The following is a 7,213-nucleotide window of genomic DNA, read 5'->3' on the forward strand; positions in this document are numbered from 1 at the left end:
AGGGCAAGTAAAAAAGAAGACAGAGAGAGAGAGAGAGACTCATCAAAATATGTGAACTCAATAATTTGACAACGTTGTCAAAAAATTCTGCTATTGAAATCATCTGTAGTTAATGGCGATGTCGAACGCCATAGTTGTAGTAAAAGAAACGAAATCACCGTAAAATAGATAGATAGATAGATAGATAGATAGATAGATAGATAGATAGATAGATAGATAGATAGATAGATAGATAGATAGATAGATAGATAGATAGATAGATAGATAGATAGATAGATAAACTGCGCTCACAGCTCTGTAAGCGAGGGTCGCTCCCACCGAAACGTAGCCTTCGCGCTCGGCTCCCGAACACCGCAGCCATGTGAGCCAACGCGGCGGGTGATAAAAAGAAGAGTAGACGGACAGTGGTGTATAAGGCGAAATGGCAGTAAAGTAAGAAAAGGCTAACACCTGCTTGCCTGGCAATCTCGCGCTTGCTGGCGCCTTCGCGACTTGCATACAACTATACATGCTGGTTCGTCGAGGACGCACCCGGGAAATGAAGCTCCTTCGCTTCCGCGTGCGCTCGCTTCTCTTCCGGTCTTCTCACGCGGGTGTGAATTCACCGCTACGCTCTCACGGGCTCCTTGAGTGAGCGGGCGGGCAGGGACGGGTAGTACATGCTCAGGTCGAAATTATTTCGTACAGGGTGGATATGGCAGACCACTTCCCGCTAGCTTTTCTTGTTAGCTGCTCACCCCATCTTCCCCCTAGCACGCGTGCACTCACAAACCACACACGCTCTCTCTCTCTCTCTCTATCTTTCCGAAGCGTTGTAGTTATCCGTAGCCCGCTGTCCGGTCTTACCACCGTTGAGCGCACTGCATACGTACTATAAGAAAAATGAGACATCCACCCAATCGTAGTAACTGCTACAAGGAATTTTTCTTCAACTTCGAGGCATTTATTTCGAGGAACCCGTATGGGTTTCCTGCGGGTTTCCGCAGAACTATTACGTCATAGGTATTATTGCGTGTACATGCATGTGTGTGCGTGTGCGTATGTGCTTGAAGGACGCACCCATATGCGTCCGTGTGCAACACGAGAAGCTTGCCGCAGCAGGACGCCACTGCCACGCACAAGAAACGAGCTATGCCTTTCTTCCCACTGCCCTTCCTACTCACTCTAGTACCGCTATTGGTACCAGCGAAGACAGCGCACGTAATCGAATATAGATGCAGGATCGAGAGGCGAATTTGAAACACATGCACACGCAGACGCACACACACGGACAATCAAGCCACAGAACGAGGGTGCTCGTAGCTAATATCCCTCCAATAAACATGTGCAATCGGAAAGGACATACCGCTCGAGGTAAGCCCACACTGCTACGCTGGCGCAATTTCGCTCTCGTTACTTAAGCCATTGCGTAGAGAGAGAGCGAAAAAGGAGGGGGAGGGGAATAAGACAGAAAATGTATGAAATTACTGGAAGGCAATTTGCGTCAGGTGCGCCCACACAACGCACACACCGCTCGCGATGCTCACAAGCGCTGCAGCTCATTCTGCGCCAGCCGACTGTGCGCCGGGAACGAGCTTTCCTTCCTCCCCGAAGGCGGGCGAACACGCTTGTCCGACGCCAGCTGTATACCTGCGTATCCTTACGCACACACAACACACATCGCTCGTAGACCTGCCGCCGACGCATGCGATCGCCGGCAGGCACGGCGCGAGCTCACTTGCCGACAAGCGTAATTAGGCTTCCCTCGAGGCGTGTCGGTCCTCGCACGCCACGGCTGCGCGCTGTCAGACTCCTCCGGCTCCGTGCAAGCCGTTGCCTCCTCCGCGCGGACTCACTTGCACGCGCGCAAATGCACGCGCGGCGCATGCATACGGGTCGTTTCCTCTCTGTTTCGCGGCCGTTTCTCGTATACTTCTTTCATTTCTTTTCATTTTTTATACGCAGGTAGTTTTCGTGGTGCGCGATGCGGAGAGGTGTCGCTGAGAGAGGCCGTCCGGCAATTTCCGGCCGTTAAGCGGTTCCTTTCGTTCCGCCCGAAGAACGTCTTCTCTTTCGCGTCGGAAGAGCCGTGCTTTTGAGACCTCGCGAGCAGCGCGGGAGCTTTTTGAATCGACCAAGGACGGGCGCTGCTGTTGCTCGATGATGCGCGGATCGTCGATGCGAAGGGTTAACGTCATTTGTGCGTCAGCTGTTTACAGCCGGAAGGCAAGCGGCAAGATTGGCTACGCGGGGGTTGGCTAATAATTGTTGCAGCGTGCCATGGTTTCGGGGCCCGTAGGCAAACGTTGCAGCGGAGTGCTTTGCGCTCATCGTACCACGTCGAGTTTCTCGACATGCAGAAGCGTACACTTGCACGTTAGTTGTACTACGGAGCATCCTATGAATAGCTAAAGAAAACCCTGCCGATACGATCTTTCTGCTACAATGATAATGATCGTGGACAAATGTTATAATCGTCGTGCAAGTATGGGCTTCAGATGTTCTTGCGGCGTAATTTATTGCGTTTTATCTGTGTAGTTTCCAAGCAATCGCTTTTCCTTTTCTAAACGAGTACATACATGGAATAGGTTTATGGGCACATGCATAATTATTGAAAATTGCTGCGAATATAACGCCATATTTCGTTGAACATGATATGGAACATGAAGTCACAAAGCCGTTTGAAGCCAGAAAGACGAAGATTAGGCAAATCCTTAGACAAATTAGGGAAAATGTTTCAGCACCAGCGCAGCCGCCTTGGATACCGCACCTGCCCCCCCTCCCCCCCCCCCCCCCCCCCTTCGCTTTCGTTCCCTGAGGTCGCGGATGTAGCAGGTAAACATGCTGTTTCATTTTCTGCACCAATTAACACAGATGCTACCCTGATAACTTGCCATAAGCTCATTTGCACATCTGCTGTCAGACTGTAAGGCTTGGTAGCCAATACGGACGCGGCATCGTGGAAAATTTAGATCACAAGTAACAAAAATATTTTAATAAAGTTTTAATTAGCGATTTTAGAGGCAATGTTATATTTGAAAAATTGGAGCCCAACAGTCACATGTTGCCCAACAGCAACTCCCCAAAAATCGTTGTAGGTACTACGGCGTGCAGTGTTTTGGCTGTGAGCTGCAGCCCTAAACCCAAACGAAAATTAAACAGCTTGTCAGCGACGCTGATATCTCCCCACCCTATGGGAAAACGGCGCCTGCTTCCCTGTTGCGCGGGCGCCAATGCTGTGACAATTACGAGTTCTCTTCATTCTGATCCATAAAGCCTTTCTCTATCTGCTGCTATTGGCAAACGTCATTATCCGAGCTGCGGTATCGCCACAATGTTGGGAACGGAATAGAGCACGCTTCGCGTCGATTCCTGGCGTCACCATGCAAAACAAGAGAAGGCCGCGACGGAGCCCGTGCTAGCTAAAGCTTGCGCTACTGTTGCTCTTCACTCGCAATGGAGAGAACAGAGAGATCGACTTCACCGGTGCACTACTTCATATTACTTTCGGTACTGCCATACTGGGCTGCCCGCAGTGCCAAAGTACTGCAGCCTCTAGCATACTAGACGATTTTGTTTAGAGAAGTTTTTGTTGAGTTAATAATATCCCCTTGGGTCCTCAATTCCCGAATTACAATGTTTCCGCTACAATTGCTAGTTAAGCGGTTATTTGAGATATGCCATTTTAAGGTAGCGCGGACTTAATGCAAGAGGGACCCAAGAGCCACATCGCCATACTGAACGTCTGGCGATGCCCGCTCCGAGCACGAGTACGCCTCCCGAGCGCACCGCACATGAAACGTTCCGCTAATGCGAGTAGTTTAGCGACCACTTAGCGAATTAAATTTGTTAGCCCGCACATTCTTGCAATTACTACGTAGGATGTCGATGAAGCTGCAGCCGGCAAATCGGCGGCACTAAACATCTTTTACATCGGGTACATGAGCTCGGGCGGCTGTTTGCCGGAGCTTTATTTACCATTTATGTCCAGTCAAGCCGGCAGGAACCCCCCCCCCCCCCCCCCGCCCCAACTGGCACCCAAGGCACGCCCCCCCCCCCCCCTATCTTCCCCGTTACTACGCCACTGGCCGGTACTAATGATACAGAACAACTTAAAAATTATTTGTTAATTAGTCTATTCGACTTGCGGATCAAGGAACGCGCACGCAGAAGCTCCACGACTGATGAGCATTTTCAGCATGCACCTAGGAAAATCGAGTGCAGCCATGTAAAAACACTCGTACGACGCTTCGTGTGCCTGCAAGTAGTGAGGTATACGCCCCGTAACATATTTTGGCAGAGAAGTATTCGGAGAGCTATAGCAAGAATTCGCTTCCGCATTAAGAACAATGCGCACGGGTACAAGATTGGGTGACAAGTGAATCAACGGGCAGCATACAAAGGCAAAAAAAAAAAAAAAAAAATACAGAAGAAGAACGAGAGTGAAATTTCGGCTTTGTTGTGCCGCGACAACTGCGTACTGATCGGTGCACTTCTGAAAAACAACTTTTGGTGGATGTGCTAGCCATTACTATTTCAGGTGTTACTTCCGTTGCAGATCTTGACAGGAAGCTGTCCGAAGATGAACATATAATCAGCTTATGGTGGCAATGTAAAACCATTTGGTGTCACGCTGCGATTTTGATTCCAAGTTGAAAAGGTGTACGATGGCGTGATTAGAAGACAAAACAAAAGAAGACACACAGGGACAGAATTGATAGAATTGTGTGTCTTCTTTTGTCCTGTCTTTTAATCACGCCACCGTACACCTATTCAAGGTGCGTTACCAAAAAGCCCACATTGCAACCCTCGTGAAGTTGATTCCAAGTTCCCACTCCTGGAAGTCGGCACGTTCGGCATCTCAGCAACGGCACTGATATTTTCGTGCCACCAATTTTAGGCGATTCCATGTCCACGCTACTTTCTTTATATGGATGTTCAGGAGAGGAATGTTTATCGACAGCGTAGCTACTGGTAACAGCACCGTGCAGGCCTCCATCCAAACTGACAACCGGACGCCTGGCAACACGTACGACCATTTCCGTACGTTGTAGGATCTTGCTTGCGCAGAAAGAGATTGAAGCTAACTTCTAATCAAACTAACGCTATAAAAGCATCGTGGGTACATAGCTAATTCCTTCACAGCGAAGCACCAGCGCTCTACCAAAAAACGGTAGCCAGACAACATCGAGTTATTCACCTGCCCTGAGTGCGGCGAGACCGTGAGACCCATCGCGCAGAATCTCATTTGGGACTGCCAGCCACACGCAAGCAAAATTTGACAAGCAAAGGACGCCTTCGGCAGGAAGAGATCGCCGGTGCGTGGAATGCATCCGACCGGTGGGCGGCCTGTGACACTCGGTTTTCGCCAGGGAGTCGGGACTAACTGCTCCGGTTGTAGATACCGCTCCTGGTAGAAAGCTTTCTTCTCAGCGAAATACCCCCTTTCTGTCACACCCTTCAAAGTGCAGGCCAAAGTGCCGTATCCTTAGTGAATAAACGTTTTGTCGTCATCATGTTCAGACGGGCGACGAAGAAGTCTAGGAGCTGGAGTGCAAGCATGAAGCATAAGGATCGGAGATCGTTTTCAAACGAAGTTTGCGCTTGAAGAGACCTTCTGTCGTTGCTTCGCGGCGTCGACAGAAATGGACAGAAATGTACAGGATTACGCGATTTACGAGTACGAGCTGTTTATTGGTTTTCTTTGTATGATAAGAGAGTGCATGCATTTTCACCATGATGACGTAGGTTTTGCAGGCACTCATAGAAAGCGTGAGAACAAAGTGTGGTGCACGCGCTATTCGGAACGATAAGTCTTTCGGAGTCAGGCCTTGAACGAAAAAAGAAGAAAGAAGAAAAGAAGGGAACATGAAATCAAGAATAGTCGACTTCTGGGCAATCATTCGGCACCATGACACGGCTTCTACAGAGTGGTTGCACGAGCTACGACTGAATCCATCGTGTGACTGTCCGCGCGCCCTAAAGGGAGGCGAAGACGTACAGCGCGCGCACTTACCTTGGAAAGGACGTGCCGTCTTCGTACGGAAATGGTTCTTTCAGGAGAAACTTTCAGGTGTCAACGGCGTTGTCGAAGAACGTAGTCAAGAGCTCCGGCGCACTCATTTTTCCCAGCACAGGAAAATATCACGGAACGGGGAAAAAAAAAGAAAGCAAAAAAGCTGACGTCGCGCTGCAGCAACCGATGAAGCAGAAGACGTCAACGGCAGCGAACACACACACACGGTCGTCGTCTGCTAGCGACGACGCGGTGGCAGTATCCTCCGAAGAACCGGCGCATCACAGCAGAAGGGCCCCGACACTCAGAAGGGTGGCAAGGGAGCGAGGTGCGATACGCGAGCAGCCCACCAGCACACCACCAGCGAAGGCAGCACGAGCAAGTCCCGCACGAGAGAGCTGCGAGCGGACCGGCCGCCGATCTGGTTGTTCGGAGCGCAACTGTGCCGAAAGTGCTTGTCCGCGGCAGTTCGCCCTCCCGCCGCGATTCTGAAACAGGCGGAGGCCGCCGAACGGAAATCTTGTCCGACGTGAATAAGCTGTTCCGAGAGTCCCCGGGCGACCCACGAGCGAGGGGAACGGCGAGAGGAGGGAAGGGAAGCCAGGTTGCGTCGCCGACGTCGAGGGCGGTCTCCCATTGGAAGCCCCCTCAGAGGCAACAGCGAGAGCGGTGTTGCTCGCCTCGTGGAGGCTCACGCACCATCACTTCGCAGCAAGCGAGTGAACCTGCCGCACGGCGAGTCAGCAGCGAAGCGCGGCCATCGCCAGCTTGTAGACGTTTCTTACGACGCGAGACCGCACGGCGACGGGATTTCCCTCCGCCACCCGACCAACTTCCCCTCCTCCACCTTTCGTTGAAGACGCAGAGACGAGCATCCGGTGGGGGATTTTAGTAAGTGTCGGAAAGAAGGTCCCCCTATCGCTCTTATACCCCCTCTCTCTAAGGAAAAAGGTGCAGTGTTTCGTTTCCGAGTCGACGAAGATGTTTGAACGTGACGTTAGAACTATACCTGATTGAGGGAGGGCACACAGGATATTAGCCAGCGCACGAGCTCGCGACCAGTGACAACACATAAATTGTTAGGTCTGCAAACGACCTTCTTTTGATTCAAATATTCAGCGCCTGCGATTAGCTAATGCCAGCCAAAGCTCGGACGTCACTGCACGGATTTATTAAGACCGGGTACCGGGGAAGGGGGGTGAGGGGACTGGCGCGCGC

General features: G+C 51.1%; 1 protein-coding gene across 1 annotated transcript in view; it reads right to left on the reverse strand.

Moving 5' to 3' along the window:
• Positions 1-6,865, reverse strand: part of LOC126536288 (ras association domain-containing protein 10) — a 56,572-nt gene extending 49,707 nt beyond the window's left edge. Inside the window, exon 1 of the mRNA XM_050183189.3 lies at positions 5,996-6,865. The gene's annotated coding sequence lies outside the window, so the exon portion shown is untranslated. The remainder of the gene's footprint in view (positions 1-5,995) is intronic.
• Positions 6,866-7,213: the final 348 nt, after the last annotated feature.

The sequence above is a fragment of the Dermacentor andersoni genome, chromosome 4, assembly GCF_023375885.2.
Source record: "Dermacentor andersoni chromosome 4, qqDerAnde1_hic_scaffold, whole genome shotgun sequence".
Lineage (NCBI taxonomy): Eukaryota > Metazoa > Arthropoda > Arachnida > Ixodida > Ixodidae > Dermacentor > Dermacentor andersoni.